Source organism: Podarcis liolepis (genome assembly GCF_965112155.1).
Source record: "Podarcis liolepis genome assembly, chromosome: 1".
In the NCBI taxonomy this organism is placed as follows: Eukaryota; Metazoa; Chordata; class Lepidosauria; order Squamata; family Lacertidae; genus Podarcis; species Podarcis liolepis.
This window is the reverse complement of record NC_139554.1, coordinates 71072774-71098454: the sequence shown is the minus strand read 5'-3', so window position 1 is coordinate 71098454 and position 25681 is coordinate 71072774. Positions and strand designations below refer to the sequence as shown.

Below are 25681 nucleotides of genomic sequence, written 5' to 3'. Positions count from 1 at the left end.
GAAGAGGAAAACACCAGGAGCTCACATTAGCCACTGCTACCCCACTGCATCAGATGCAGAGGAAGAGGAAAGACAGGCCAACTTCCAGGGAAGAGGGAAGACAGGCCAACACCACCCATCCCCAAACCAACAGCAGCAAGCCTGATGTCAGAGGTCAATGGTGTTTCAACTGCTGGTGTGTGAACAATGTCAGATGCCCAGTGACGCCAACTGCTGATGTTGTGTTGCCTGATGTTGTGTTGCTTTGGGTAGCCCAGCGAGTTCATTGTCAGCTTCCTGCTATCGCTCACCATTCAGACAATGCTCAGCTTGGGAAGCAGAAGCAGAAATCTGTCCTGGCCGGGTTATGTTCCACACACTGAAATAGCTCCATGTGTTAAGATCTGAAATGGCATAGATCCCTTTTCTTCAAACAAAAGTACCTGTTTATTCAGTGAGGATGACATTAGTGTTATGAAGTACACAAAACAAACTAAATACAACAAGCGCTCTTAAGATGTACTTTATTTATTTATTTATTTTAAATTAAGCTCAAATACACTCAAGGGTGTGTCTTGGTGAATCTTGGCCCCTTCCCTCTGCTGAAACTGTAGAAACGTACAAAAAAATCCCAAGATTGGTATGACCCTTACAGGTCTCTATTCAGTTACTGAGCAGAAGAATTGTCATAACATTCTCCAGTTCACAATTAAACAAATTCCTTTATTTCTCATTCCAACACCCCTTGTATTTTGAATTTGCCTGTATGCCTTTGTGGTCCTAATTCTTCTGCTCAGTGTCGTGGTTTAACCAAATCTCTGCCATTCCAAGTCTATCTCACTTTTCCTTCAACACATGTGTTTCTAATTTAACAATCTTGTTATATATTGTCATGAAACAACCCAGCTTCCCCCTCCTGGGTGCTTTGTGGGAATCCTAAGTAGCAGCCGTAGACAGGAACTCTCTTTTCTTTGGGGGGTTTTGTTTTAAAGAACAGTCAAGGCAAACAGATTTAAGTAAACAAATAATCCTAGAGAACCCACAAGAGGTCCCAAGGCCGAGGCTACTGTTTTATGTCTCTCAAGAGAGTTGGGCCTGTTGCCAGCATAAATCTATTCCATATTAAGAAACTTAAACCCCCTCAAATGTATTAGGCATAATACCAATATTCAGCCATTTGGTACTGGAATTTAACTTAATTCTGTTACAGTCGTCCTTATATACTTTCCCAATGAGGAATCAAAATCAAAACCAGAGACTTTTGCTTGACAAACAGTAATGGCTGACTGTTGTTTGCCTGACTACAATATAGTCCTTAATTAAGTCTGACAGAAGAGCAACTCAGAGAATCATTTGGGGTATTCACACATTGCATTCAATGAGCGAACAATCTCTGTACTTATGTACACAAACAGCCGAACTATATGCATGTGCAGTTGCTCATGTCTGTGTAACTGTATGCACAGTAGTTGAGCTTCACAAATCAACAAGTGTATAATCATTCACACAACAGCTTGTTCATGGGTAGAAACAGCTTGTACCTGTGTTCAGTGAAACTTGTGAATAAGCCTATAGTGACTTTAATTCAGACACAGTCAAAGTAGTGAGTGGGAGCCGGATACTTTTCTGTTACCTGTGATAGTGAAAAAGTGGAACGGGGGCCCTTTTCTTTTCCAGCACATGTGAAACTTGAGATTTTAAGTCACTTCGGAAAGGCATCCTGGAGACAGAGGCGAATTTTAGTGAGTTCAACTGATTCAGTCTCTCAAGGCAAATCTAAAAAAATGTAGTATAAACACTGACACCTGGGAAACACTAGCCTGCGAGCGCTCCAGTTGGAGAACAGCCTTTACCAAAGGTGTCATGGGCTTTGAAGATGCTCAAACTCAGGATGAAAGGGAGAGTCATGCTTGGCAAACCCTCACTGTGATCAACTCTCACCTGGAAACCTATGTCCCCGCTATGAAAGGACATGTGGATTCAGAATTGGCCTCTACAGTCACTTACAGACTCACCGTTAAAACCATGTGTATGGAAGACAATGTTACGAGTGATCACCAAAGAAGAAGACGAGGCATGTAGCCTTGGGTGTGCCACAGGGGGCGCTGCAACAACGGTGCAGGTGAGAATTTTGGCATCATGCAGGGTGCAACTGAAATTTAAGACCCCAAGTTCCACCACTGCTGGAGATATGGAATACCACTAAACAACCAGGGATTCAGCTGAGTGATAAACATCACATTTCCCTCCTCACTTCCTCCACCCAAAACACTGCTTTAAAATAAGCTAAATATTGTTTAATTCCCTAAAAGATCAAGTAAATGCAAAGACAAAGACAAAGAAGACATTTGAGAGTAGGTAAGACAGAAGAAGTAGAGACAAGGATTCTAAAGGATTACACTACTGTAATCTGTCTTTCTATGGTACAATATATATCTCTTAGAATTACTGGGAAATATTCTTGGAGTAGGAATATTGGAGGGCTTAGTTCTGAAAACACTGAAGAAAACAATAGCCTGTTATGTTGTCAATGCTTTTCAAGAATTTCCAGAAAATTCTCCTTATAATTGCTAAGAAACTGGATAACCTCTCCACACTCTTTATATAGAATCATAGAGTTGGAAGAGACCACAAGGGCCATCGAGTCCAACCCCCTGCCAAGCATGAGATATGCGTGAGAGTACTGTTGTTTTAAGCAAATCCATCTTCAAAGTTGTATAGAACTTTGGTTTTTTGGAATCAAAAGCTGCAATGTTTTTTGGAACATTGGAACATAAAAGCTGTAATGTCAAGCTGCAGTGAAATTTGCATAAAGCATATCTAGAAGTCTAAAATATATTCAGCCAAGGGTCAGATATTTCCCAAAACACTTGGAGGTCGTTTACAACCATAGTAACAGAAGTTCAGGTAAAATGTATGCAACAGATCAAGAAAGGTCCCAACAAGTCCAACAGATTCTGGTATGGTTAATTAGCACAATCAAAGACCAGAACCTTTCATTTTTTAAAAAGTAAGTTCTGCAGAAATGGAGAACAAAATGGAGCACAAAAACCAGATAAAAACAAATATAAGTTGACATGCAAAAGCATAATTTTAGGAACACATTTCTAAAAACATTAAGGTTAATAGTAAGGCTTGTGTAAATACATTAGAAGCAAGAAACCACCAAGGGGGAGATTGGGCCATTGGATGACATAGTGAAAGACGTGCTAAAGGAAGACAGGGAGATTGGCAGAAGCTATGAATATGCTTTCTGCTCATCTTTGCTCTCTCGTTCTAATGCAACATTGTGCAGATCTATCCAGATATATTTAAAGAACGCAGAACAAAGGAGGTAAACATCAGCACAGATATCTTCCCTGCAGCAAAGCTCTGCAATCTGTTGTGTGCAGATGGATTTTTCACTATTGCCACTGATGAGTGACTTGTGGAGATTCCAGAGTAGCATGGGGGGAAAAACTAGAATATGTTTGGGGCATGCTGTGGTGCAGAAATGTCCAATATATTAGATGTGATAATAAATTATATTATTATTATTATTATTATTATTATTATTATTATTATTATTATTATTTACTACAATTACCACCTAATAATTTGGCTCCTAAGCGCCTTGATTCACTTATATATATTTAAATATATTGCTCTCTTTATTCCATTAATTAGTAGCTCTCTTGGCAATTTAATATGGTAGCATTGCTGTTGCCATTTCAGTACACACAGAAATGGAATTACTCTTCTGCTAATGCTAAGCTCATATTTAATATCTTCACTGGGTCAAAATCATGTGTTTAGCACCTTGTCATTTCAGACCCTTGATATGCGTCATTATAGGCAACTGCCAGTCATTTCACCTGCTAATGGTCTGATATAAAAGTAGAGATCAAAATTAATGACAGCATAAGAAAGCTCTAGGTTAATTTCTCTGAGCGACAATACTTGATATTTCCTCACATTCAGTATGCTATTAAAAGTTTATTTTTTTATAGAAATCAATTCAATATAAATGAGAGAAAAGGACATTCAGGTCAATATTATTTAAGAATTCATTGGTATGCATTGATTTTTATGACTGCGACTGCTAATTGAACAGAAAACGCTGAACAAAAAACATATTTTGAAGCCCATAAGGTGTTTGCATGAAATATGTCATTTCTTGCAATGTCTGAAAGTTTCTTCCAGGCAGAAACTATAGAAGCTCCAGTATAGCTGAACATCTGTCTTGTCATGTAGGCAGATATTAAGATTAAATTAACTAGAAATGAATAGAATGATACATGACAGGGTGCAGATGTCCCAGCCACAGTGTGATAATTTCATTGCAAAACTATGTAATGAATTCCATACATTACAGAAATACAAATGTACCACTTTAGGTAATTGTGATGAAAAGGTATAATATGCAGTGCATAAACAGACTGCAGACCCAAGGGCGTTTCTTCCCCCTGTACACTATTTCTCTTCAGTCATTTCAAAATGATTTTATTTAGTTTAATGTAAGCCTATTATTGAATCCTTTCTGGGTATTTTCTCCCCTTCTTTCAACATTTCAGAATCTGGATTTCATAGTGGCATTACAAAACTTCTTGCATGCCTGCTTTTTCCAATAGATTGGTTTGCTCCCTTTTCCCTCTGTCTATATTGTACCTTAATGTGGCACATTGAAATTCACCGGGACTGGAAATACTTAAAAAGCTTTTGGGCTTTGGGTAGTTTACAAATTGGTGTCTGTTGCCTGTGCGCAACTTAGATTAGCAGCAATTGTTCACATTCTGTTGCAGATTATTAGCTAATTTTCCTTTATTACTTGCAAATGGACAATTTGTGGACCGTCTAAGCTTAGGCGTGTTTTTTTAAACATGGGTTTGGAAGCATGAAACCGTTTGGTAATCCATAGTGGGCCTCGTTGTGCTTTGGCGTGTGAGAGGAAGGGAGCTAACTGGGCTCCAGGGTTGGCACTGCAGGACCTTGGATTGGTTGCCTGGTGGCAGCCAATCAGGCCTCACACCAGGGAAAAGGGGTATTGCCCAGGAGTGGACCAGAAAAACTCCTCTCCTCTGGTCTGTTCGGTGGGTATAATAACAGATGAACACATCAGGGCTCTCAAAGACTCCCTCCAATTGGCTGGGAAACCCTCTGCAGTGAGTGTTCCTCGTCAAGTGGTGCTGGGGGAGGTGGCGCTGGCCTGTAATGCCACTGAACCATCAAGCGTAAGTGGACATGGTAGGTAGACGCCACAGATGGCAACTAAGCTTGGCTTACATTCAAAAGGTGCACTGCTGCCCACCACTGCTAAAATGGCTACCCAGGGTCCTACTAAGGAGGGCAGTCAGTGGCAACTCAGCTAGCTCATGCTGCTGAGAGGCCCTTTTGCGCCCCTGGGAACCAAACTGCCCAACAACTGGTGCCATCCAGTATTTGACAGGAGAGAAAAACTCCATGTAGTACACTGATACTGAACGAGCAAGCACATCGCAAAGTCTGGGTAGCTCTGCCGCCTCTCGTTTTATGTTGAATAAAATGTTCATTTCAAAAGTTGCATGATTCTGTAAGTCTAATAAACAAACAAATCTCACTATTTTGCTATCGGGATCTCATTCTCTAAATGCAATAATTTTGAAAACTGGGCATGCATACTTATTTTGTGATTCATTGGTTCCAAACAACAAGCAGAAGGTGGAAAGCAAACGTCCCAGGCAATGAGCAATAGCAATTTGAGTATGCAAGGAATTCAAAGTCACACTCTGTGTGCCCAGCATTGAAATCAACAGCACCTTGTTAAAGCATCGACTCTACTAAGCTAAGCTGATAGTTGTAGGGAGTAAGCAGAGATAGGTCATTTGTGAGACTAATCTGCCCTTATAAAAAGAAAGAAAGAAAGAAAGAAAGAAAGAAAGAAAGAAAGAAAGAAAGAAAGAAAGAGACAGACAGACATAGAGTGGCAATTTCTTCACATGGTGATTTTTATATGACTTATTTTTTAAATGGATACAAATTTAAGATTGTTTCTTATGCCAGCTCCACAAAACTCAGTACGCTAGACACTAACATTATTTATTTTGATCGGGTGTATCTTTTCCAAGGTGTGCAATTATGTCTTCTGTATTTTGGGCCAGAGTGGTTTAACAGTCAGTCCCTCTTTCCACTGAACTCTGGGAATTGTAGGTCTGTGAGGGGAGTAGGCTTCTCCTAACAATTATTAGCACCCATAACAAACTTCATTCTTTGGTGGAAGCCATTACTGTTTAAAGGGGTGTGATACTGCTTTAAATGTATAGTGCCGATCAGACCCCAGTGTTGATCCAGGACATTGACAGGGCCTGAGGTTGGAAAGGTTGAGAGATGGTGACCATCACAAAATGGTGGATAATAATTAAGAAACAATTGTGATATAGTCTTCTTTTTCTAGTGGCTAAGAAAAAGAAAGACTTCAGAAATTTTCTCAGAAAGAAATATCTGCTGGGAAATGTTGGCTCATTTAGCACAGTGCTGGGTGCTCAGGGTATTACATCTTTTAAGTCAGTTTTTTTATGGCATACAAACTTCCCTGTTCATAGAGAAACACAAACATGCACTTTAAGTGGCATATGTTTTAAAATGTGGAGAGAGAACATTTCATTTCCTCCTGGTGAAAGGAGACTTTGGGTAATCAGGGTTCCCCCCTCCCCAACAGATGCCCAGTTTAACTCACTTAAATGAACTTGTTTTCTGACTGGATCAGTTCTTGGATAAGTTAATTGAGCATGGCTGGAAAGAAAATGTTATCTTTATGAAGAGGTAAGTAGTATGAAGCTTCTTGGGTTTCAGGGAAGGTGCCTCATTGTTTACTTCTATTCTCCTAACAGAAGGGGTGCACAAATTCAGCCCAGTGGAAATAATTCTAGCTAATCGCACTCCATTACTTTCAGTGAAATTGAGTCTGCTCATTCTACCTAGGTGAGCTGACATAGCACGGAAACAGAAAAATAATCACAGTCATGCTGTCCAAAATAAGCAATTGGCATCAGGCAGGCTGAAAACTGTACATTTTTGTTCCAATTTACACACTGTGCACACCATTACTTTATAAACTCTCAGTGGCTATGCATCATCCCAGGGAATCAATGCTGTTGGAAACATTGTTCATTAGTACCAGGCAAGTGCTCTGCCATCTTGTGCATATCACAGCTGCTTACTGATGTTCAGTCCTCGGTTTGGGGGTTGTGCTGCTTTCTTCAACTCTCTTTCTATGGAATTTTTTGGGGGCTTCTGTGTGAATGTGAGCCAGGTACGAAACAGTGGTTCAGTAGGGCATATGATGTACCCTACGAATTAAGGAATGGGGCACTTCTAAGAGCTCACTTAGCCCAGGAATTTGTTTTCCAGACCAGAACTATGCTTACTATCCTTTCATACAGCTCCCTATCCTTTTCCTAGCTCCCTTCCCCAAGTTTCTTTGTTTCAACGATGTAATTTAAGGAGGGGGAAGTACCCATTTTGGTGTTGCTGCTGTTAAACAAGTGGAAGTCAGAAGAAGGTTACCATTTTTTTTCAATGAATCCGGGGACACTTTTCAACTTCAATGGATTTTGTATGGGGACTGATTTGTAAATCCAGGGACTGTCCCCGGGAAACAGGGACGTCTGGTAACCTTAAGTCAGAATCCCTTGATGCAAAGTATGTGGGAGGAATTTGATTTGCTTTGCATTTAAAGGTGTACCTCCCTAATTCTTACTTTCTGAAACAATATGCAAGCTGAAGCGTACCCCTCCTTTGAAATTCATTATTCCCAGCCAAATAATGACTACAAAAATGCATTTGCTGGAGCAGACTGTGAATAAAAATGCATATAATAATGAAAACAACACACAAAATGCATTGTAGTAGGGAAAAATATATCTTATCAGGCAAAATTGTATACAAATGTGCACATTCAGAGGAAAGGGGCATAGTTCAGTTTCAGGGTATCTGTTTGCATTCAGATGGTCCACTGTTCAATCCCTGGCACATCCAGGTAGGGCCAATGAATATAATTCTGAGCTAAATGAACCAATGGGCTGGCTTGGTATAAGGCAGCTGTTTCAGGTGGGCAGAGTATAAATAATAAAATTATTATTATTTAGTTATTTTCAAGAAATGGCCCAAATGACTTGCATATTGTCAATTTCCAATATGTTAGGTTGCATTACCATGAAATCATTTGCTTCTGAAACTGTTCTATGATTTAATAACTTAGGGCACTTTCAGAGAGAAGCTTAATATCACAAATAGGTCATTCAGATATTGCAAGCAGGTTGTTGACAAGTTTTTTTTAAAAAAAAATTAATTCCATTTTCCATGGAAATGGTAAATCCAGATTGAATAGGGAGAAAATATGGGCTTCCTATAATGACGTGGGGACACTGTGAAAAGTTGCGTGCATAACAGCACAAGTCACACAGTAATGTCTACTCTTAAGGTGTTTTATTTTTAAAGAAGTTTTAAAAGTTATCCATTGCAGAAGTAGTACAAAGGAAACCCACAAAATCCTGACTATTTGCATGTGGATAAAGACCAGAAAAAGATTATTAACTTGCATTTTTAAGACTAAAAATTTTACTGAAAGAGCATGAGCTTACATAGGTGATTATGTAACTCAACAGATACTGCCCTGGAAGTGAAAGCTGAATATCGGGGTGGGGGGTGGGGTCCTTTTGAGTCTTTAAAGGGACAGTTGCCCAAGCTGCAAAGTCTACTTTGCAAACATTGAGTTACAAAATCAGCAGTGCTCCTTCCAGCTATTATAATGCAAGAGGAAAGCATAGTCCCTGGGTTAGGCTTTGATTGACACAGCCAATTTTTAAAATTAATTCCTATTCTGCCATCTCACGCTCCATATATCTACAGGCATTGATTTTCCCGTGGATAGCTACTCTGAGTTTCTGATGGAGTGTCCAGGGAGGTTAAAATGTTTATTCAAAGGATTCTTTTTTGTCTTTGTGTTTTTGTTTTTTTAATGTAGGATTTGTATCCATCCATTATTTCTCTCAAACATAGCCCTGTCTGCACAATGCAGATTGCCGATGGCTATTGCAAGTAGGTTGAAGCTTCACAGATGTGGTGGGTGGTGTCGCCATACCCTCTAACTAAGTTGGTACACCTGGACATATAAGGGGCCCCATGATCTTCAGTAGCTTAGGGCCTCATCAAACCTAAATCCGACCCTGATTATCTTCATTGGTTGGCAGTGGCTCCCCAGAATTTTAGGCCAGGGTATCCCTCCCCCAGCCCTACCAGGAGGTGCCACAATCTCAGGCTGCATCTATGCCCCCACCCTCTTCTACTTGTTTCATTTCTCTACGTGTTCTAGGAGACCAGGGTAGAAGGGAGCTGGCTGCAGCAAGCGGGGGAGGTTCCCTGGTTTCAGCTTCTGCTTCTGCCTCAGAGTCTGAACTGTGCTCTGCCGTAGCCTCTTCCTATTCACCAAACCCTGTCACTGCTTCTGACACCTCCTCCCCCTCCCGACCTGCTCCTTCTCCCTCTGACCATTCTCCTGGCTCTGAGCCTTCTTCCCCTGGGGGTTCCCGAGGGGGTTCCTCGGCTGGTGCCTCTCACCACTCCTCTACATCCAGCCAGTCCATGACATCCACTTTATGTGCAGACTGTAACTTCCAAAAGACTTTGCTAATGCTGAAGGTCTGGTAGTTCAGCCCACAGGCATGTTTTCCACAAATCAGGTGACTGAGTGTGATTTCCAGTTTCAAAGATTAGATTGCATAGATTTTACCTGTGACAGGATTAATAATAGGTCCGTTTCAAAACACATGGCCTAGAGTTGCTCATGAGCTGCTACATCTCCAATGTTTGTTGTTCTGTAAATTGCCCACATCAAAAGGTTTTTTGGGGAGAGAATTTTATGCTGAACAAACCTATGTCACCTTGGTCAGCAATTAAGGGCAGTTCTGCAATATTTTGTATAATACGGTAGTTTACCCTGAATATTTAATACTCAAGGAATGCAAGTCAGGTCTGAGACCATCTGAGGCACATTAACATGGCCAAATTTCAGAAATTTAACAAATTATATTGAAAACTGGTCATTTTTTGGTAATGCATGCTCCCTAATACAAATATGCCAAGAAAGAGAATGAAGCTTTTGGCCCACTATTCGAGATAAAGTTAAAATACCAGACTAAAAAAGAATGTTTGTAATTGGAGAGCTAATACATTATTAACAAGAGCTTGAGCTCTCCAGACTTCAAGTAGCTTGCATCACACAGGAAAGCTGGAGAGGAATTAAGGAGGCCCACACAGACCTCCTATATCCTATAATAATGCTTTCACTGGAGGAGAAAGCAGGGCTCTTATGTGATCATTCCATTTGTGGGTACTGCAACTATGCTTGGAAGAGATTGTTCAGTGTTCTTAATTAGTTTCCACAATTTGTTATTGGATCCAGGTGACTGATAATTTCTGCGCCACCATGTAAAATTATGCGGATGTTCATTATTGTCCCGATCATTATTGTTTCTTCATCAAGCCTTTAATAAACAGGGATGAGAAACTTTCTTTCTTTTTTAATGTTGGTAGGATAGAAATATCTGTAAATAAATAAATAGTTTGTATGACCATAGTAATATGAACGAATAGCTGGTGTACATATGCAACAGCAGTTTCTGTATTTCTGGATTGCCAATTTAGAACAAAATTGGGACAACTCTTTAAAAATCTTTAAGATGGCCTAAAAGGATTTATGAAAACATAATTAATACATTCTTGTACTTCTTAATTTACTCTTTGATTCAGAAACATAGCACACACCTTCATCACTCCCCCCACCCAAGGTATCTCCATATGGGCTAGAAACTTGATTAACACTGATATTTACATCTGATCTCCATGAAATTGACTTGAATGCTGCTTTTGGGCTGTGGGCTAAATGAAATTTTATGAATACAAAGTTTATGTATGTGTAGCAAAAATCAGCTACATACATGTTATCAACTGGATTGTGTTTTCTAATTATCCATAGTCTGAAGCTCCCAAGTTAAAGTATGCTATGTAATAGAGGTGGGGCGTGAACTAACTTGTATATACACCCTATGCTGTGTGTAATAGTGTTGACTCTCATAATTCATTCAGTATGGCAAATTTTCTTCTCAATTACTGAATTATGTAGCAAATTTGAAATTGTGCTATGCATCTTCTTTGGCATAATGTCAGCTGCTGTGTATGGGTGTTTAAACTTTACTTTTGCCTCTTTGATTTATTTATGCAAGCAAGATTTGTCATGAATTTTAATCCAAGCAAAACGCTGTGACACCCACAATAGCCTGTAAATCTGCTTTGCTGTAGCAGCAGCAGCCCTATGAAAAGAAGTAATGTGGAATAGTTGTAAGCTCTGCCAAGCCAGTTTCTCATCTCAGGCATTGTTGCATAAAATGCATTTTATGTATTGGAAGGAAACATACATCTGGAGTCTTTAGTTATTTTTTAATACAGAACAGTAGGACCTTTGGGAATATTGTGATTTCTAAGTTTTCTGATAGGCATGTTCCCACAGCAGAAGTGCTTTCTTCACAGAGATATACACTGCTACAAGTCTTTATTCATTTATTTATCATGCTGCAATTCCCTAAAAAGAAAAGACTTATTCTATGCAAAAAATAAAAAAACAACCCCTCACATTGCTCCAATGGATAATCACAGATTCTGTTTAAATAATTGATACATAAAATTACTTTTGCCGACTAGCTCAGTTATAGTCATGTGACAGGGTATATCGTGTTTTAACCAGAGCAATTATTATTCCACAAAAAAAAAGTACAGAAAGGAGCAGTGAAAGGATTTGAGTTCAGTGTGTAGGTTTGTGGAAGGAAGCCAATACATTTGTCAAAGCAGTTACACCAACTGAAAACAGATAAAACAGATTATAGTCACAGGAATAGGATGGGCCCTCAGGTGTCAAAGGCCAAGGTAAAGAAATGTCGCTACTCAAAACAGTATAGTGAAGGTGCCACACACACTTCTGTGAGGAGGAAATGCCACAATTTAAGCCAGGCTTCCTCAACATCAGCCCTCCAGATGTTTTTTCCCATTATCCCTGACCACTGGTCCTGCTAGCTAGGGATTATGGGAGTTGTAGGCCAAAAACATGGAGGGCAGAGTTTGAGGAAGCCTGATTTAGGCCTTGCTACGGAGTATGCCCTCTCCCAGGGCACCCCTACCTGAACTTCTGAGGGAGGTGGAACTACCAAGGCTGCTCCCTCCAGTACTCATAACAGCCCGAAGGGTCTGTACAGAGGGCAATGATCTCTCTGTTGTTTGGAGCATGTTATAATATAAAAGAGAGTAAGGATTTGTCTATTTCTAGTCTTTGTCAGTTTAACATGTGTTCATACCCAAGTCCATCCCATGCCACTTCTGCATGAATCTATCCATTTTTAAAATCTACATGGAAGTTCATATCTAAACATTTAAATATGCATTCCCCTCACCACAAAACACACTTTTCTAAATGTATTTTATCCTAAAATGTGAATTTCCACCCTGTGCATTTTTACAGCAGAGAACTGCATCACAAAATCTGAAGAAATGCGAAATCTGAAGGGTGACTGTGCTCCAGTTGTCACAAGTCCTCCAGGTGGTGTGGATCAGGTCAGTTCTTATTGGAATTTGCAAAGACAGAATTCCTCAAGCATGCTGGGTAATGTAATTCAGGTTACAAACAGATGGATTAGTTCACCTTTTGATTTCAAATCGTTAAGAGGTCCCTGTAAAGAAACTATTATGGAACTTAATGGAAGAGGCATAACGTAGACCTTAGGGGCATGGGCTTTATGGTACATTTTGATAGGAAACGAAGTGCAGCAAATATAATCCATACTGAATGCCAGAAGATGTAAATTTGATTGTGAAGACTTCTGTAACAGTTTTTAAGACCACAGCTCAATGTTTCAGGACATGTACACACATGGTTCAAAGCCCTACCATTGCCAGATCTTTGTTTTTGTTTATATACATAATGGGGTTATCTAGTTATCTTCTAATTGGAAATGCCTCCGTCTGAGATCTTTGAGAGCTTCTGCCAGTCAGAGTTGGCATAACTGACCTGGATGGAGAAATAGTCCATTGTAGTATAAGGCTACATCCTTTCAGGTCCAGTGTTCTGGGAGATAGGAGTGCCCGCTAGCTTGGGGGCACTAGCTTGGGGAAAAGGCTGCCCTAGGCCATTATAATTGTGAGCCCTCTTAGTAAGAAAGCAATGACCCCACCCTATGACTGTAACAGGTAGAAGAAAGAACATGGTTATTTATATTATTCATGCTGGCAACAGATTATATATTTTTTAAAGGAGGAGGAGAAAGTGGGCTATTTTAATAATATAATATAAACTGATATTTGAACCTATTATTGCACAAGAGAAAGCACCTACTTAGGTTATAAGTGCTGCAATGTGTGCAGCAGCAGCAGCAGCAGCAGCAGCAGCTTTTGGCCTGCACCATGTCTTCGTCTTCTCCTTTCCCCAGTGAGAGTTATGCAAAACCATGTAACTCGCTGGCATGTAAGTCACAGGCTGCCCTCAGGCTAACTTCTGCACTTCGCTTTTTGTACCATGTTCAAGTTTTGTTCTGCGGGATATGCATATCTTGCAAACAAGATCTCTAATGGGGGCTGCTATGCGTTTGGCTGACGGTGCAGTTTTGCTTCTCCAGCATCAAACACACATGGTTCTGCTTTTGGAAAGGCAGAGCAGATGAACTGCTTGGGAGGGAAGTTCCCAATCAACTTCTTGATTCACACAACCATATGTTTAGCGGTGGGTATTGCCATGAGAGGACTTCTGTTGTCATATAGCCCCCTGTGGGGGGGGGGCACACGTGAGTCTTGTGTATGCTCAAATACATGTCAAGATCAAAGGCCTCAGCTCCTGACTCAACCTTCATTTTGAAAGTTTTCCCAGACAGTTATAAATAACATGTTTTAAAATATCTAAGCTGTGATTATATATTACTATATGATTGAATGAACTGTCCACTACCATTGTGTTTTTTCTTTGGCATGGTTCAGAGCTGCAAGGTTTCACATGTGAAGGTAATTGTTTTCCTGTCTGCTGTACTCCTGCATTGCAGGGGTTTGGACTCGGCGGCCCTTGGGGTCCCTTCTGACTCTACAGATCTATAATTATATGATTCTTTTGTCAAGAGCTGCTGGAATATCTGTATGGCTGGTGGAGATGAATCAGCATACAGTGGGGAGGTTCAAAAAGGTATCTACATGGTGCCTAGAGAAGAACTTGCACCTAAATATTAGCAAGACAAAGGAAATGGTGTTGGACTTTCGGAGGAAGAGAGGGGAACTAGCCCCGTTGTATATCGGGGGGTGGGGGTGGGGTTGTGTGGCGAGAGTCTCTTCCTTTAAATTCCTGGGAGTTTACCTTAGTGAAGACCTCACTTGGAAAAACAATATAACTTAGGTGGTTAGGAAGGCTCAACAGAAATTCTATTTCCTCAGGGTCTTGCGAAAGAACAATGTTAAACAACAATTGATGACCTCCTTCTACCGGTCCACAATAGAAAGTGTCCTCTCGTATTGTATCACAGTGTGGTACATTGGCTTGACAGCCACAGACAGAAAGTCTTTACAGAGGGTGGTGAACACAGCACATGATATCATGGGCTGTCCCCTGAGCCCGCTAGATGACATCACAAGGGATCGTTGCCTTAGAAGAGCGAGACAGGAGCGATTCACACCCTGGCCAGCACCTCTTTAATCTTCTACCCTCGGGCAGGAGATATAGAAGTATAATCAGTTGTGCCAACAAGCTAAAAAACAATTTCTATCCGCGGGCTGTTAGGCTGCTGAACGGAAAATAATATAGTGCAACTGACTTTTGGGGTTGGTGTGTTGTGTGACAAGCACATAGAGTGCAATGAGATTGAGTGTTTGTGGGTGGGGGAGGGAGGCTCAGTTAATTTCATTGTACACAGGTTGTACATTGACAATAAAGGTATAATTATAATTATAATTATTATGGCTGCCTTTTGTGGTGAACCGCTGAAGGTAGCATTCTCTCAGTGAAGCTCCTTCTTGATTGACTCTGCCTACATGGCTTGCCATCAAATCATCTGGGCAGCTAGGAGTATTCACAGCTTTCTTTTCCACCTGAACCAATTCCACCGAAGGTTTTCCTGAGTTCTGGTGTGTCGCTGTGTTCTTGGTTGGTCTCTGCTTCTGCCTTGGTCTTTGGTTCTGATCACTGACCTGTCTCATGTTCCCTGGCTCCTGGCTCATCTCTAACTGCTGCCCAGAACACAACCCCTGGCAGTTGTTTGGCAATTTGCTGCGCTTTTCTATTTGTTCATCATGGTCTAGTAACGGCAGGAGGAGAGGCAGCAGACTTGTTGTGAACAACACCTGGCACCTCCTCCGAAAAAGCAGCTATTGCTGCCTGCACTATTTGAGAGAGAGATAGAACTGTGCTGAAGGGGTGAACACATGGTCCCAATAATTCTTAGCAAGCTGCATTCAGAAGATGGGGGGGGGGAGACTATTCAGGCCCACCTCCCCAGCAGAGACTTGAGAAGCCATGCTCACCTGTCCTTTCATGCCACATGAAGACAGGCTACAGCTGGTGCAGAATGTGGCTGCTGGAATGGTAAATCAGGTCCTCCCTTAAAGAGGGCACGTATTGCAGTGAGACCTGGACAACCGACACCCTGTGTTGTGGGTGGGTACGATTGGTCAGCCACAACACCCGATTGGTAGGTCCCTCAAAGCTGGGTGCAATCTGGCCAATGGGACGCAGTCTAAACAGTTCAAGGGACCTATTTATGCCCATGCACGTAACCCAGAGCTTCCTCTTTCAGCGCATGCATTCGGAACACCCACCCATCTCTCCCTACTTTTAGGGCTTGCGCTTGACCTTGCTCTGCTGTCGTGTGTCGTGTGTCGTCTGTCGTTGGGACAGGGGCATGGCAGGAATTTTCCCCACGGCAGATTGGCTGTTGCCATTTGGGTTTTGCCTGCCACATAGCAAATTCTCACAACTTGTAAGGTTGTGGATAAGCTCTGTTTAAGATGATATGGATGGGAGAATGCTCTCACCATTCCTATGTGAAGGCTATTCCTAAAGGAATCCAGGGACTTGATGGTTTGGTCAACCCCTGAGAGGGGGTTGTGCCCATGCCTGAGTCCAGGGGGACATTTGGGTGGTGGAGATAGCCCGTTCCCAGCTTTCTACTTATGCAGGTGTTCACCCTTGGCTGACCTATGCTGGAACCCTGGGTCAGCGCTACCTGCATGGCAGGGAGCTACTCAAACCAGACCCTATGCAACCAGTCACTTTCTGTATAAATAAAGTTGTGGCATAAATTCTGCCAAAAACCAAACCAAAATTTGAGTCATGTGTGAATTTATTTAGGGGGGAGGTTTCTGGGTCTGAACACGCAATGAGGCAGCCTGGTGGGACCCAGTGTCACCAAAGCCATAATGGCTGCCAGTGAGATACCAGGCGCAGTTCAAGGTGTTAGTATAACCATATGGACTGGGATCCAAGTAGTGAAAGAACATCTTGACCAATAGGAACCATCTCGGCCTCTGCAATTGGCAGGGGAGGCCCTGTTGGTGATGCTGCTGATGAGTTCTGCCCAGTTGCTTTCATTGGATCACCCTGAGTTCTAGTACTTCTCCATACCATCAGTAATATAATGCAGCTCTATCCTGCCCCTCACCTCTTTACCCTCACTTTTTCCTAAACTAAAAAGCCCCAAATATAACCTTTCCACATGAGGGAGGTGCTCCACCCCTTTGGTTTTTTGGTTGTTCTTTTCTGATGCTTTTCCAGCTCCTTTTTGGGGACAGGCCGTTCTTGACACCTGTTGCCCTTTTCCAATTAATTATTTACATTTTCTCCCTGTTGGTGGATCATTTTATTAGCTTTCAGGGTTCTTCATTTTGGTGTTTTAGGGAAATCTGTATTTCTTTCATACTCCTTTTCTTCTTCCCTCTCTCCCCAATGTTGTCTTCATTTTACACTCATTTATGTTTGCTTTCTATACTTGGTATTTGTACAGTACTTACTTTTCATGACCTCTTTGTTTCTGCAGCTGCTGGCGGGTTTATTTTAGGAGGTGAGGGAATGGGCTGCTGGCTTTTACTCTGGCTTATCAACCCAAAAGGCACAAAGGGAGAGTAAAGCAAATCTCTAAAAAGGCAGGAATCCATTCACAGAACCCTGTCCAATTTTTTGCTGTAAATAATTTATTTTTATTATTCTTTAATGAGAGAGAGAGAGAGAGAGAGAGAGAGAGAGAGAGAGAGAGAGAGAGCCATGCCAGTTTCATTATTCAGAAGTGGTAGTGCCTGAAATGTTAAGGTTGTGTCAGAAATATAATGGAAGATGAAATACATGACCAGTCTTAATAACTTTTTTTGTGGGGTACATTTCTGGAGCTTTGCAATGTCCTGAGTGGTTTCAGTTTTAAAGTGTATGTAGGGGAGTTTTTGGAAGATAAATAAACAAGCAAACAAGAAAGATGTGCTGATATATTTTTTAAATGATTATTTTTAGAATAGTCACAGCCACCCCCAACCAACTTCTGGGATCAATTACAAGTTGTATTAGCATTATCTGGGGCTTTTACAGCAGGAAAATGTCTCTGAACATATGCAGAACATATTTCCCACCTTCCTGAGTAACTGAGCAGTCCCCTCTTCAACACATTATAGGGTCCCAGTCTATAAAAGCAAAGGGCAATGTCTAGAGCTGGGCCAAAGTATTCATCCTACAGTTTTCCAGCAATTTCACAGACAGAGGGAAAAGGTCAAGTGAAGATAGGATAGTTTCTGTAGGGGCAGGAGAGGTTACTATTGTAAGATGAGATGACAGAGCTTTGCGCTTATTTCTCTTTCTTTTACTACCTGAAAAATTGCTGAAAATACCCCTCTTTAAGGGGGACTAATGGTTCTGTGTAAATTGGCAGAGAGAGATTTGAGTTAGAAGCATAGAAATGTAGAGTTGGAAGTCGTCACCTTACATCCTTGCATTGCAGCTTTGAGATGAATAATCCAGTTTTTGGATTTTTAACTAGGACTATATATTTTTTAACTATACATCTAAATGGCTGTTTAAGTGGTAAACAATACAGTTTGTTGTTTTTTAAAAAATGGAACAGATGAGGTCAATAGCATTAGTAGAGTGCCTTTATTTCACTGCGGCATGAATATCAACTGAGCATGCTCAGCCCCCCTCCCTTCTCTTTAGAAGTTAACACAACTTAAGGTACTAAAAAGTAGGAACTTAGGAAGTGTGTGGATGCCAAGAAAGAGGGAACTTAGCCCAGGGCTAAAGTAACTGCTTTGAATGCTGAAGGTCCCAACTTCAACCTTCACCATCTCTCCTTCAGAAAGAAGGAGCAAGTGATGGGAAACTTGCCCAAGACTCTAGAGAGTCTCAGTCAGTCAAAGTAGACAAGACTGGGCTAGACAGATGGATGATTATGGCCTGGAATAAGGCAGCTTCCCATAGGCTGTCCCAGAGACCTCTGAATCCCCAGGGCAACCTGCCCTTTCCAACAGAGAGGAGGACCTGCTCTTTCACTGCGTTTAGTCATGTCAACCTTGGAAAGCCCAGCTTTCAGTCCAACAGGCGTTGCTCTCTATGTGTAGTGAGATGGCACATAACCCCAAGAGACATACTGTAGAGGCCTCACAGGAAACCTCTCATCTTACCAATGGACCAGCACCTACAAGAAAGAATCTCCTGTAGCCTTTTTGAGCATTGGGTAGGGTGGTTGTGGTTGTGGACTGTCTCCAGCCCAGCTGTGTTGAGAGAAGAGCAGCTTAGACAGGGAAAATCTGGGCTCTATAATTTCAAGAATTTGGCTGCTCTTCGGGTAATTCATAGAATATTATTATTTATTTGTGCACCACCCTTCGTCTAAAGATCACAGGGTGGTTCATAGAACAGCTTTTGGGATGGGGCATAAAAAATGGATCATATAAAAATAGTTAAGCAGTGAACATCTTGGCCAAATTGATCTATACACCTGTACACAGCACCAGCACTCCCCACCAACAAAAGAGGATTTGCAGTCATGTGTTTAATCACCATCATCTAGGATGCTGCCTTCTTCTACTGAGTCAGGTCCTTGGTTCATCTAGCTCAGCACTGTCAATACTGACTGGTAGTGGCTCTACTGGAGACATTCCCAGGCCTGGCTGGAGATGCCCTGGACTGAAGCTAGGACCTCTTGCATGCAAAGTAGATGCCCTAAGACCGAGCTACAGCTCTTGCCTAAACCAAACTTGCTTGGGTATTTTTTAAATCTAAAGTCTTTACATCCCACTCTGCAAACTTCCTGGGGCAGGGAGCTAATTTCCATAAAGCACCAAGCACACTGATGGCAGCGAACAAATGCATGTCCTTCTTAACTGATTGTATGCAACATGTATTTTGTATCATTTCCTTGCCACAATTTTTTTTCATTTATGGGATTCCTTACCCACCCTTCACAAAAAAGGTGGGCTATTACAATGCAGGTTACAACAATATAATATTGTAAACAGTTAAGGCAATTTACATCAGAGTATTAAAATCAGTTAAGATTTATAATATGTCTTATATAAAGTAGTCCTAAGACACAGCATCATTCCTTTCAGTGAATCTGGAATATTCTGCTATTTAAAGAAGCCAACAAATAGTTTCCAATGAATCATTGTGTATTCATGGCATCTGATGCTTCATTAGCACATCTGAATTGTTCTAACTCTCTCTTGATATCCTGGATATAAATGTTTAGGATTGTGTAGGGACTAGGGGAAATAATTAGCCAAGGCACAAATTACAGTTAGGGTACCTTACGACAATTGACATTCAAAGTACTGAGGCAGCTATTTGCCATTTGTGATTTGGGGAATCTCAGCTTTGTGTCCATTATAGTTAAACAAAGCCTAATTTTATAGCTGTGTATGCTATAAAATTGGATCAAAATGGATCTGGGTTAATTCTACTCGGCAGAATTTGGTGTTCTCTCACTTAGGATAAATGGTTAGCATTGGAGATATGGAGTCGTGATAGCAATATGCCATAAAATCCAGATTGTGGATAGACCAAAAAGTGTTCACAAACAATAAAACCTGGATGAAAGCTCTCAATGAAATTGTTTATAATTACTTGTCCCATCCATATACACAGATATTGTATAGGCTCACATCCTTCCTTGCACTTATATAAGTTTAGCTTGGTTGGTTTAGCTAATCAGATGCTTCTTGAGAAGCCCACAAGCAGGACACCATGACAATATCCTTCTCTCACTGTTATTTCCAGCAACTGGTATTCAGATACATGCTGTGTCTGATTCTGAAGGGAATATATAGCCATAATGGCTAGCAGCCTGCATGAATTTGTCTTTTTGTCCCTTCAAAGCTATTTAAATAAAGTCACTAGTCCTGAAAGTGCTGCATTTTTATTTATTTATTTGAAAGTATTTAAATATTGTCTGATATTTAAAAAAAATTATAAGCAGTGTCAGTGAGTTACTGGGTCTAATTCAAGGTGTTAGACTGGAAAGTAGCCAATGTAACACCAATTTTTAAAAAGAGGTCCAGGGGAAATCCTGGAAATTACCGGCTCATTAGCTGAAACTCTGTCCTGGGAAAACTAGTGGAAAGTATTGTTTAAGAGAAAATAACCAAGCATATAGAAGAACAAGTCTTACTAAAGCAGAGCCAGCATGGCTTCTGGAAGGGCAGGTCCTGTCTCACCAACCTATTAGAGTTCTTTGAGAGTGTGAACAACTATATAGACAGAAGTGACCTGCTGGACATAGTGTACTTTGTCTTTCCAAAAGCTTTTGACACAAGGCCTTTTTGCACCATTTATAGTTGTATAGTTGCAACTTTTAAAAGATGTTTTGGACAGGTTATCGCACGACATCATCCAGCTAGTATGATAATGTTCTCAAAAACCTACTTTTCCCTACACCACTTTAAAAAAGACTTTTGGGAAAGATTCTGGCTGGATCCTCAGTAATTTCCATTGTGTGGAATACATACAGGCACCATCCTGCTTTCTGTGTCAGGGTTGTTGGGGGTGGCTTTGGAGACATCTGTTTTGTGCCACTTCCCTCTGACTGGTGCAAACTGTCAATTTGTGAGCTCAGTTCAGAGGACAGGTTGGGCAGATGGAAGTGTCAAAGTACTGCCCATGACAGCAATCATTAGCTGCATATGAAATTTTATGAAAAGAACAAGGTTGTTGATGTTGGCTATTGCTCAGGGAGTCACCAAGTTCCTCATCTAATCTCCTATCAGTATTCTGGAATACTAGGCATTAAAATTTTTAAGCCAAAAAGGGGGCATTCCCTTGTACATGTTTACAACTCTTACATTTACTTGCTGGAGGAACATGAGGGTACATTAGGAGCACGACTACAATCGTGGAGCTTTTCTTAGTTCAGGGAAAACCTACCCACATTCAAAATAGTGACATGTGAGTAAAGAAAATAAAGAAGATGAAAAGTTGGTGTCCATCACCACATTTCACACGGCAGTGGGTTCCACAGATGGACGATATACCATGTGAAGCTCTCACTTTTGACTGTCCTGAATCTCCCACCATTGTCCTGCCCCTCCACTGGTCCCCTCACTACACATAGAAATGAATGGCTGAAACCAGGAAATCTCTTCTAAACCAATATTATTGAAGAGAAGGTTAAAAATAACTGCAGTCTTGAAATTAGAGGCCAAGGTGTATATGGGTGCAACCTCACAGGTTGAGCAAATATATGATTGACAGAAGGTTCGTCTGAGTTTGGTGGAGCTTACTCCCAAGTAAGTTTGCATAGGACTGTAGCCCTTTTCTTTTCTCATTCACACAGCAAGATAATTGACTCAGACAAGGATAGTGTGTAGCATAAATGAAAACTGTATGTATACCCAGCCGTCTCGACTGACGTAAGCATAGCTCTTGCCCGGTGAATGGCTAGCATTTTTGTCATAATGAGGTGCCAGCCACTGCACAAGTCACAACTCGCAAAACTAAGCTGACTTATTTATTTTATTAAGTTACAATGAGTAGATGATATGAGCCAAGGAAACAGTCCTGGCTAACACATACCAAATAAATTCAAATTAGAAACAGGCTCCTGAAAGCTAACAGTATTTTCTTTGCCTCAGAAAGTTCAACACATCAAAATGATAGGAAAACTCAAGGCCTGCAGTTCAAGAGGAGAGCACAAGCTTGGATAACAAGATGTCCTTAACTGTGCTACAGTGGTAAAACAATGGTCATAAATGTGATGAATTGATCTGAGTTAGATAATAAGGATCTCACCTTCCTCCATATGATAAACCCTCAGATTTAGAGAAAATGTCGGGAAAGCTTTGTTGGAGTTGGTGTCTTTTGTTCTGAAATTATGAACTTTTTGTCATATTATACTTACACAGTTTTCATTGTAGCTATCTTATTTTTAATTGTGTATATCAGTACAAAGAAGATACAGTGAGATTTCAAAAGGCCTCATGATTTGATACCAGTAACCAAACTGGGACCTATTTCACACATAGCAGTTTTCCTACATGGAGGTAACAAAACAAGGATACACCAAGGCATCACAAGACACAACTGATCTACAGCATGAGAAGCTTGTTTGCCAATTACAACTTCCCAACCTATGCAGATGGACTAAAATATATGCATTCCTGATTTGTGCACATAGTAATGTACATGAGCATTCATGAGCTTTTTCTCTTCCTTTGTCATGGACTGGTAGGACACAGAGGAACGTTGGGAGGAACCAGCTGGGGAACCACCAAGGGAAGAAGGCTCAGAGCTGCAGGGACAGGGAAGGTGATGGGTGGTCAGAGAAAGGAGAAGACTGGCAGGAGGAAGTGTCAGAAGCTGAGGAAGTGACAAGGCTTGGTGAGAAGGGTGGTTCTGTGGCAGAGGGAAGTCCAGAATCAGAAGCTGAAGCTGGTGAGTGGGAAGGAGGTCAAGAGGCAGAAATGAGCTGGGCTAATGAAGAGTCATGGATGTAGCTCCCTTCTGCTGCAACATGCTCAACTTCCCCGTCTCTCAGAACAAGGAGAGGCATGAAAAGGGTGAAGGAGAGATTGGCTGCCCAGAGGGAAAAAGCCCTGTAGAGGAGGAAACATAGACAGCTGTGGGGAGACTTTCAGCCTCAGCAACTGATGGAGTAAGACCCACCAGGAATGAGATGCTGAGCTCATTAGGCCTGATGCTCAGCCAAGTCTGTAAAGATTGTGTTTTTGCTAGTAAAGAGTGAACTCCAACTTTGGTCTGTGCGATTACTGACCAGCATGCTCTGTGACATCCTATGGGTTTACCCCCCTTGCACACTTGTATGGGGAGGGGGGATATTGTGTTGAACGACCCAATGCAAGAAAATGGAGTTCACATATTGTAAAGAGATCATAAAATAAGTTTGCAGTGTCTCAGAAATTTAGGGTTGTCATATATCCCAGTTGTTGTTGTTTTTAGTCAAAGTTGTTGAGCCCCCCCCCCCTAAGTTTTTGGGCTTCTCTCGGATTTTTAAAGCTTTATTTTATTTTAAAAATCACCCTACTTGCCATATGTCCAAGTTTTCCCAGCCATTTTGCCTATTCAGCAAAAATCTGCCCGATTCCTGGATGTGTCCAGGGAAACCTGTACGTATGGCAGCCCTACACAAATCAGATGTCAGTACCAGTTTATCAGTGAGAGTCTGTGAGACTTCAGTCCCAGCTATAGAATCTTCTGCAAATGGAAATCAGCAATCAATATCAAATGTCAGAACCGCATTCAGATGAAGTACTTAGCTACATAAATGATTTATGTCTGTTTCCCAGTGTATGTACAACATTCACTGTCCTTGGTTTTTTAAAAAGTAACAATATGTCTTAGCGAAGGCAAGCAAGATGGTTTGAGCATATACAGTAACGCTAATCCTAGCCTGACGGCACTGGCTGCCAACTAGTTTTCAGGCCCAATTAAACAATCTATTGCCTTTTAAACAGAGTGTGTTTGTGTTTGTTAGTTACGATGTTAGTGTTTTGTGTTTTTATATTAGAAATTACCCTGCAATCCTCAGACGAAGGGAGGTATACAAATTCAATAAATAAAATACATTCTTAATTTATGGGGGGGGGGGGAAACAACACACTTTTCCAACTAAGATATCTTAACAACAGAATTCAAATAACAAAAATGCTCCAGGACTAATGAAATAACTAGATTTAACATGCCCACAACCCAAGCAGACATCTAACGCATTGCTTTAACTGTGTGATTATTTAATGCATTATTATTTCTCAGATGGCCCCTACAGTCATGCTGTTTATACAAATGTTCGCTGGCAACTTTGCACTCAGTATATATAATTTTACTGTTTGAACTTAAAAGTCACAAGGCTGAAATAAAAAGGCATGGGTGGCGCCTTGCCATACTGCCCCTGGAGAACAAGAGGCCGACAGCTCATGATTCGGTGCCAACAGGTTGCTGGGAACTCGACTAAACGGAGCAGCAATAAGTCTACACAGTGGAGCTTTGCTGAAAGATGTGATCACACCTCCTAATGTGACTCCATGGCTCTGTTACTTACAGCTAAATTACATTATTATGACTTCATTGTTGAATCCCAATTCTCCTAATTATAGCCTAGAGATCTATTATTTGATTTTGTAACACCAAGTGCTTCTTTTCTAAATCATGTAATCTCTTGTAGCTTATTAATGTCAGGTTTGCGCACACATAGGGACTTGGTTGTTTGCCAGGCAGAATCAAATTTTCAAATTTTCACTGTGTTATGTTGTGAGGATTTGCTTGTTACAATCTAATTATATTGGCACTGAAAGCAAAATTATATTATAAAGCACTTTAACTCTTTCACGGGAACATATTTGCATATGTTAAGTGTCCTCATTGCCATTGGTTTATTAGCCTTTTCATCAGAAAATATCTCTTGGAATTTTATGCCGAAGATAATAATTTCTGTGGTGTTACCTCTTTATCTTCACTGGAATGTGGCTTTCAGTTCATCAAAATATTCTCTCTAAATATGGGATGTGAAACTACCATATAGTAATATCAACAATTAGGAGTCCTGTGGCACCATTAATATTAGTTTTTTATTATTATTGTGGCATAAGCTTTCATGGGCAGAAGCCCACTTTCTCAGAAAAAAAGCAGTGTTGTTTGCATCAGTTACCTTGTTCATTCATACTTGTAGGATTCCTAGCCATGGATTTCATGTGAACGGCAGTAGCTGCAGTCCTTAAATCATATAGTCAGGAACACAGTGCCATTCATATAAAAGAAACTAATATAGATAGTTGCTTACATCAGACAAAAGTTGGCAATCATTCATTCATGTTAGCTGACACAGTACATATTTCTCTATCCCTGCAGTGAACTTGTTCTAGAGCAAAGAAGCCTATGCAGACTTTGTAGTCCGGAGGATGCTTCTTGAGCTATGGCACCTGATTGATACACTAACATGAATGACACAACCAGCTCTTATGGGTAAAAGAGTCAAAAGATGCACTGTGCAGTGTGGTTCTCTGTGAGTCATGGTGTTGGAGGCAAATAATGCACCAACCCTGCAGAAGCTGAGCAGGTCTTGGTTTGGTGTGGGAGACTGCTTGGGAACCCTATAGAATATACATTGGCTGGATATAATGAGTAATGCTTAAGTCAGTACCCAAGACACAGTGTCAGATTTAACTAACTTGATCACTGATATTG

At 40.9% G+C, this 25681-nt stretch overlaps 1 long non-coding RNA gene across 1 annotated transcript in view; it reads left to right on the top strand.

Annotated features, from left to right (window-relative positions):
* The window catches only part of LOC310695168, a 28657-nt gene extending 4804 nt beyond the window's left edge, over nucleotides 1-23853 (top strand). Inside the window, exons 2-3 of the long non-coding RNA XR_014519961.1 lie at nucleotides 12503-12594; nucleotides 22713-23853. This is a non-coding gene — a long non-coding RNA (uncharacterized lncRNA). The remainder of the gene's footprint in view (nucleotides 1-12502; nucleotides 12595-22712) is intronic.
* The last annotated feature ends 1828 nt before the right edge of the window (nucleotides 23854-25681 follow it).